This window comes from Mus pahari, chromosome 5 (genome assembly GCF_900095145.1).
Source record: "Mus pahari chromosome 5, PAHARI_EIJ_v1.1, whole genome shotgun sequence".
Taxonomy (NCBI): domain Eukaryota; kingdom Metazoa; phylum Chordata; class Mammalia; order Rodentia; family Muridae; genus Mus; species Mus pahari.
Genome location: NC_034594.1, coordinates 49,247,867 through 49,255,790, shown reverse-complemented (window position 1 = coordinate 49,255,790; position 7,924 = coordinate 49,247,867). Strand labels below are relative to the sequence as shown.

The 7,924-nt window shown below is 38.0% G+C and overlaps 1 protein-coding gene and 1 non-coding gene across 3 annotated transcripts in view; both read right to left on the bottom strand.

The window, feature by feature from the left end:
* The window catches only part of Spag16 (sperm associated antigen 16), an 834,729-nt gene that overhangs the window by 113,229 nt on the left and 713,576 nt on the right, over positions 1-7,924 (bottom strand). The gene's annotated exons all lie outside the window — the stretch shown is intronic.
* Positions 1,683-1,786, bottom strand: LOC115064229. The gene has a single exon (XR_003844053.1). It is a non-coding gene; the product is annotated as a U6 spliceosomal RNA (small nuclear RNA).

The following is a 7,924-nucleotide window of genomic DNA, read 5'->3' as shown; positions in this document are numbered from 1 at the left end:
ACTGGTTAGTTCATATTGATGTTCCTCCTATGGGGCTTCAGAGGCCTTCAGCTCCTTAGGTACCTTCTCTAGCTTCTTCATTGTGGACCCTGTGCTCCATCCAATAGATGGCTGTGAGCATCCACTTCTGTATTTGCCAGGCACTGGCAGAGCCTCTCAGGAGACAGCTATATCAGGCTACTGTGAGCGAGCAGGCTCTTGTTGGCATCTGCCATAGCATCTGGGTTTGGTGGTTGTGTATGGGATGGATCCCCAAATGGGAAAGTGTCTGGAAGGTTGATCCTTCAGTCTCTGCTCTGAACTTTGTCTCTGTATCTCCTTCCATGGGTATTTTGTTCTCCCTTCTAAGAAGGTTTCTGAATTTCTGAGCTCATATTCATTATTCAGTGATTACATATCATGTGTGTTCTTTTGTGATTGGGTTACCTCACTTAGGATGATAGCCTCCAGATCCATTCATTTGTCTAAGAATTTCATAAATTCATTGTTTTTAATTGCTGAGTAGTACTACATTATGTAAATGTAAAACATTTTTCTGTATCCACTGCTATGTTGAGGGACATCTGGGTTCTTTCCAGCTTCTGGCTATTATAAATTAGGTTGCTATGAATATAGTGGAGTATGTGTCCTTATTACAAGTTGGAGCTTCTTCTGGGTATATGTCCAGGAATGGCATTGCTGGATCTTCTGGTAGAACTATGTCCAATTTTCTAAGGAACTGCCAAACTGATTTCCAGAGTGGTTGTACAAGCTTGCAATCCCACCAGCAAAGGAGGAGTGTTCCTCTTTCTCCACATCCTTGCCAGCATCTGCTGTCACCTGAGGTTTTTGATCTTAGCCCTTCTAAGTGGTGTGAGGTGGAATCTCAGGGTTGTTTTGACTTGCATTTCCTCGATGATTAAGGATGCTGAACATTTTTTAGGTGCTTCTCAGCCATTCGGTATTCCTCAGTTGAGAATTCTTTGTTTAGCTCTGTACCCCATTTTTGATAGGGTTATTTGGTTTTCTGGAGTCCAACTTCTTGAGTTCTTATATACATTTGATATTAACCCCCTATCAGATTTTGAATTGGTAAAGATCTTTTCCCAATCTGTTGGTTGACTTTTGGTCTTCTTGACAGTGTCCTTTGCCTTACAGAAGCTTTGCAGTTTTATGAGGTCCCAATATTGATCTTACAGCACAAGCCATTGCTGTTCTGTTCAGGGATCTTTCCCCTATGCCCATATCTTTGAGGCTTTACCCCACTTTCTCCTCTATAAGTTTCAGTGTCTCTGGTGTTATGTGGAGTTCCTTGATCCACTTAGACTTGAGCTTTGTACAAGGAGATAAAAATGGATCAGTTTGCATTCTTCTACGTGATAACCGCCAGTTAAGCCAGCACCATTTATTGAAGATGCTGACTTCTTTCCACTGGATGGTTTTAGCTCCTTTTTCAAAAATCAAGTGACTATAGGTGTGTGGGTTCCTTTCTGCGTCTTCAATTCTATTCCATAGATCTACCTGTTTGTCGCTGTACCAATACCATGCAGATTTTATCACATTTGCTCTGTAGTACAGCTTGACATCAGGGATGGTGATTCCCCCAGAGGTTCTTTTATTGTTGAGAATAGTTTTTGCTATCCTAGGTTTTTGTTATTCCAGATGAATGTGCAAATTACCCTTTCTAACTCTGTGAAAAATTTAAAAATATGGAATGCTTCACAAATTTGCATGTCATCCTTGCATAGGGGCCATGCTAATCTCTGTATCGTTCCAATTTTAGTATATGTGCTGTTGAAGTGACCACTTCATTTTATTTTTAAAGTACTTCAATGTACCATCTATCTATCTATCATCTATCTGTCATTTATCTATCTACATATTTTTGAAAACTACCACAGTACTTTGTGAAGTTTTCATCTTTTTTGAAAGATTTATTTCTAATTATTACCTGTTGAGTTTATACATGTATGTATAAATAAATTATGTACATAATAGCAATTAATGAATAAAGAGGCCAGGAATTTGAAGACAGGGCAGAGAGATATATGGAACGGTTCAGACATGGGAAAAGTTAAGTGAGCATGTAATTAAATTATAACCTCAAAAATAAAACTAAAATATTTATTATTTTGAATCGTGTGTGTGTGTGTGTGTGTGTGTGTGTGTGTGTGTGTGTGTGTGTGCACATGAGTGTATTGCTTACAGAAGCAAAGGCCCTGGACCCTCCTGTAGCTGGACTTAGCTACAGGCAGTTGGGATACTCTTGATATAGGTGCTTGGTTCAGAAGCTGTGTCCTCTATAAGACAAGTGTTTGTTCTTCCTAACCACTGAACAATCTCTCTAGGCTCTATTTTAATCTTACAGTAAGTAATTTACTGAACAGTTATTTGTGATTTCATCTGCTTTATCAATAGCCATCGAAAGAGATATATGTTTATTTCCTTCCCTCTGTAATCAATACATGAAGAGTGACTGATTATCTGACTAAATCCAAGAGTCTGAAATGATCATGAACTTTTAGAAATAGGTAATACTGTAATTTTTAAGAAAAAGATCAAAAAGATATAGATAACAGTCTAGTTGGTATCATTGGGTTTGTTATTGTGACTGATTAATTGACTGATTCATTGAGGTACCATACATAAAATTCAGAAGCTTGAATGTGCTACTCTACAAGTAAGTTTCACCCCAGCCTCTCCATTAAGGATATTAATATTATGATGATAATAATTACAGCTGAATCCAGGCCACTCATCTCTTGCCCGTGGCAGGGCACATTTGTAAAGATGCTTCTAAACTCAAGAATCTTTCCTTAATGGCCCATCAGCAGTCAAGGAATCAATTATGAAACCTCCTTCTGTATTTTTAGGTTGTTCCAAGATTCACTAAAAGCTATAAAAAGACTAGGCTATGTAATTCCTTTCCTTTGTCAGCAACAGATAGGATAATTTATCATTTAATCTAACTCAGATTACAAATAAATTCCTTTCCATTACTTAGTTAATAAAAACTAAACTAAAATTAGGTGAAGCTAATTTGCATTTTGAGAAAGAAGAAGCAATCTATCTGGGTCTTCTATTGACTGTTCAAAATGATTAAATAGATCTTCTCCAAAAATAAAGTATGCTGGCAACAGACCAGAGACACTAAAACCTTCCAGGCTAATCAGTTAATTTTCCTGAGTCATTTTCCTTTTATATCACCACATTGTACATTCAGCTGGGTTTAATATATGATACAAGCAGAATAAGAAAACAGGTAGAATTTGGTACAAACTTTGTTTCTAATTCATTGCCTTTCTTTTTCTTTCCTGTAAATTTTGTATTCTTGTTACTTAAAAAAAAAAAAGACACAGTCAAGAATGACAACACTTTGTGAGTGTTAAAGTGTACTAATTCACTTATTGATTCAATAAATATTTTCCAACAGGTCATATTGAGTCCTTGTCTGTTAGATACAACAGTTGACAAAGATGGATTGAGTCCTAGTTCCCATGGTATTTAAGTTCTAGTTAAAGAAAAAAGTCAACATGCAAATAAACAAGTTGCAATAGGATTTTTGGATATGACAGTGATAGGGAAAAGGAAGAGTATTAGTTCACTGGCTGATTAGTGAGGTGGCACCGCATTAACTAAAACAAGCATGGCAATCCCCTCCACGGGAGCTACATCATCATTGGAATGTAAATGAGAAGGCTCAGTAAACTGTCAGTAGAATTCACAGAAATAACCTAAATTGGATCACAGATATAAATGTAAAATTCAGAACTACATGAGTCTAAAATCTAACATTAGAAAGAATTGAGGTGACTTTGGAGATGATTTTTATATGCACAACACCAAAAACAAAACAAAATAAACAAAAAAACCCCACATTCTATGAGAGAGAAAGAGTTACAGATTACATTTAATTAAAATGACATTTTTCTACTTTGCAAAGGACAAAAGTATAAAATTGATAAGCCACAGTCTGGAGAAAAATATTTACCAAAATAATGTGCTAGATAAAGGACTTGAATCCAAAATACAAAGACCATTAAAAACAAAACAGAAAAGAAAACAAAGAAACCTAATTTAAAAATGGGCAAATGGTATATACGTGTACACCATCGAAAAGGTACACAGATGGTAAGCAAGCACATGGAAAGGGTTCTCAGACCCTGTGCCTCCGGGAAATTACAAATTAAGGTAACAATAGTACATGGCAATGTACATACCAGGTTGTTCCACATCCATAAAGACAATAGCAAATGCTGGGAAGGATGTGGCACCAGCAGGATCTCTCATTTATTGTTGGCAAGGACACAGAATGATGCCACCATTCTGAAAGACAGCTTGGTGATTTCCTGTACAACTCAACATAATCTTATTGTAATATGCATCAGCAGGGCTTCTCAGTATTTATCCAAAGAAGTTGAAAATATATGTCTATACAAAATCCTGCACATGAATGTTTACAGCCCCCATAATTGCAGAAATACAAGGCGACCAAGATGTTCTTCAATAGGTGAATGAATAGATGATGGCACTTTTGTACAATGGAATATGATACAGTAAATTTGGCTATTAAAAATGGAAAAGATACAAAAGAACAAAAGTGCGTATTGCTAAGTGACAAATCTAGTCTGCTAAAGCTTGATACGTATGAGGCCAGCTACAAGACATTTTGGAAAAGGCAAAATATAGTGACAGTAAAATTGTCAGTGGTTGCCACGGATTCAGAATGAAAAGAAAGAAAGAAGGATGCCTAAAGGAATAGAAGGGATTCATGGTAGTGACCATGTACTGTGCATTATTGCAGTGATGCATACAATTGTCAAAACGATATATATTTTGAAGAGTGAATCCAAATGCAAGCATCGAAGTCACTTAATAATGCATCACTAGTCACTCATAAATAGCAAACATGTTTATGCTGGCACAAAATATTAATAATATAGAGAACGAGGAGAGGTAGAAGAGGATATATACAGGAATGTTATCCTGGCTACTTTGTTCTATAAGCCTAAAACTGATCTGAAAATAAATTTTGTTTGATTTTTGAAAGCCCAAGAGGAAACCTGTGACCATGTGCAGATGCCGGGCATTCTAAGGAAAGGTCTCCGAAGTCCCCAGAAATGGGCTTGCTGGGATCCAGAGCAGAAAGGGGTAGTGGGAGGTAGATGGGGACATAGCGGTTCTCAGAGGCCACAGAGATGCCTTTTCCCTTATGCCAGGTGAAGTGAAAACTACCTCACAGTTTTCATACAGGAAATTAAATCTAATTTTCTCCATCTGCCTGTTTGGAGAACCACTGAGTTAAGGGCTACAGGGATGATAGGCAAGGAGAAAGATGAAAGATTCAGTATGAAAGTATGAAAGATTGTGAACCTTTAAAGCCAGAAAGATTTCTGAAGTTTAAGTTCCCTGTAACTCAGCTTCTTTCTTAATAATCATGATAGATTCCTTTGGATGTTGAAACTTAAAATAGTCAATAATACTTATAAAGTGTTTATGTATATGTTTCTATTAATTAGTCTAGGAGTCACTGAGATCAATATTCTCCCTGAGTGGTCTGAGGAGATGGCTCAGTGTATGAATCACTTGTGTAAATGTGAGGACTTAAGAGCCTAGATCCCATATAAAGCTGGATGTGGTTGTATGTTTCTGTAAATCTTGGCACTCCTTCAACAAGATGGGAGGCAGAGAAAAGAGAATCCCCAGGTCATGAGTCGTCCAACTTAGTATATACAGCTGTGAACACAAGATCCCATCCCGAACAAGGTGAAAGGCAAGGATCAATACATAAGGCTGTCCTCTGACCTTCTGGTACATACAATGGATGGCATGTACATACCTACACTCTCACACATACACATGAATCTTTCTCTCTCTCTCTCTCTCTCTCTCTCTCTCTCTCTCTCTCTCTCTCTCTCTCNTCTCTCTCTCTCTCTCTCTCTCTCTCTCTCTCTCTCTCTCTCACACACACACACACACACACACACACACACACACACACACACACATGCATGCATGTGCACGTGCACACGTGGTCCCAAATGTTAGTACATATTGCATGTATTGAAGTGGAATTCCTTTTAAAGTAATTACCTTTTTTTTTTAAGATGAAGGCACAGATACTCACGTCACTGCTCTCTGCTTTATTAATTTCCACATATGCTTTATAATTTAAACATCTCTGTAGAAATTATCCCAGGGGAATTTAGCTCAAAACTTCCAAATTAACTCTCTTTGCAGGCAAGGGCTAAGGAGTCTTCCAGATGCTGCTGCTAAGCCTGAAGAGACATGGATTACTCTTTGTTTGCAGTTGTGCAGCTGTAATGCAATTCTGATCTTTTCCAAAGCCGCTAATGACTCCACACCTGAAACCTTGAAGTAGAACCACCAAGGTTATTTTGCTGTGTGATGCAATAAGACACAGCAGAATCTCCTAACATGCAAATGTACCTGAAACTGAAAAGCTGATGTGAAGATGTAAGCATCTATTAAGGACTCATTGTAGTAGACTGTACATGCATACAGAACACAACCCTATCCATCCCCCGCACACAATTACCTGCAAGGTTTACTGCAAACCTTGAGAAGAATACAAAGAAGTTAAGGACACCAATACTCAGCAATTAAGAATTCCCCAGTAAAGATGGGAGGGAGAATGATGCTGAGTCAAGGAGCTGGAATGCAAATGAGAAATTTATTCATGTGTAGGGCAACTGTACATGTGCTCTCCACTCAATCAAGATCATGCTTCCAGTTATGATATGAATAAGTTCTAGAGGCCTAAGACCCATGATGGTAATTATAGGTAACAGTGATATACTGAAATTTGCTAGGAGTGTAGATTTTGAATTTCTAGCCTAGGAAAGATGGGTTACTTTTGAATATTAATCAGATTGATTCAGAGAGTGGTTTTATAATGTATATATTGATAGAAACTTCACAGAGTACATTTTACAACTATGTGTTCTTTTCTTTCTTTTGGACCAGTCATGTTTGTTTTACTCTAGGTCTCTGGGCTATCTAGTCTCTGGTTCTTGATTACACGATCATACTGTTAAGTATGGACTCCTTCTCAGGGAATGGGCAATGACTAAATCAGACTGGTTGGCAACTCTCTGACTTTTTGTGTCACCATTGTCCTAGCATATTTTACAGGATGAACAGATTGTAGGTGAAAGGTTTTGTGGCTGGGTTGATGTCCATATCTCTTTCCATAGTCTTCAGAGTACCTTCCAACACTAAAGAAACTAGAATGCAGGAACAAAGGCTCATGTTAGCACCAGCTTGACTTCTCCATGTTTGATGAGTTGTATGGATGTTATCCTCAGCTGAAGCCCACTGTTAGTTTTTGGAGAGCAAACTTTTGACTTAGTATTGGCCTGGGTTGTTTGGGGATTTTCATGGGACCACTTTGGCCAACAATTCAATCAAATGCAACTCAATTTCTCAAGTAAAAATCTTGTCTGACTATAAGAGATTAGCAGTTGAGATTTGATTTCTCCCATTACTAGTAATCCTCATTAGGATCACCTTCGTTGAGTAGAGGAAGTTTCCACTGCACTAGGTTTACACACACACACACACACACACACACACACACACACACACACACTGCCCTTCAGTTCTACTTGTCTCTTCCTGCAATTTTTCCTCTCCATTCCAGTCCCCCGCCCCAACCACATGGTATTGGCATAAAAAAAGACACATTTATCAGTGCAATTGAGGTGAAGACCCAGACATAAATTGAAACACACATGGATATCTGGCTTTTGATAAAGAATCTATAAATACACACTAGAAAAGGGTGGGAGTTGCATTTTTGGGACAAGCTAGAAACCTAGTGTAATGGAGACTCCCAGGAATCTATGAGGGTGACCCTTGATAAGATTCCTAGGAGTTGGGGTTAGGAACCTGAACTGGCCATCTCCTGCTACCAGGAAAGATT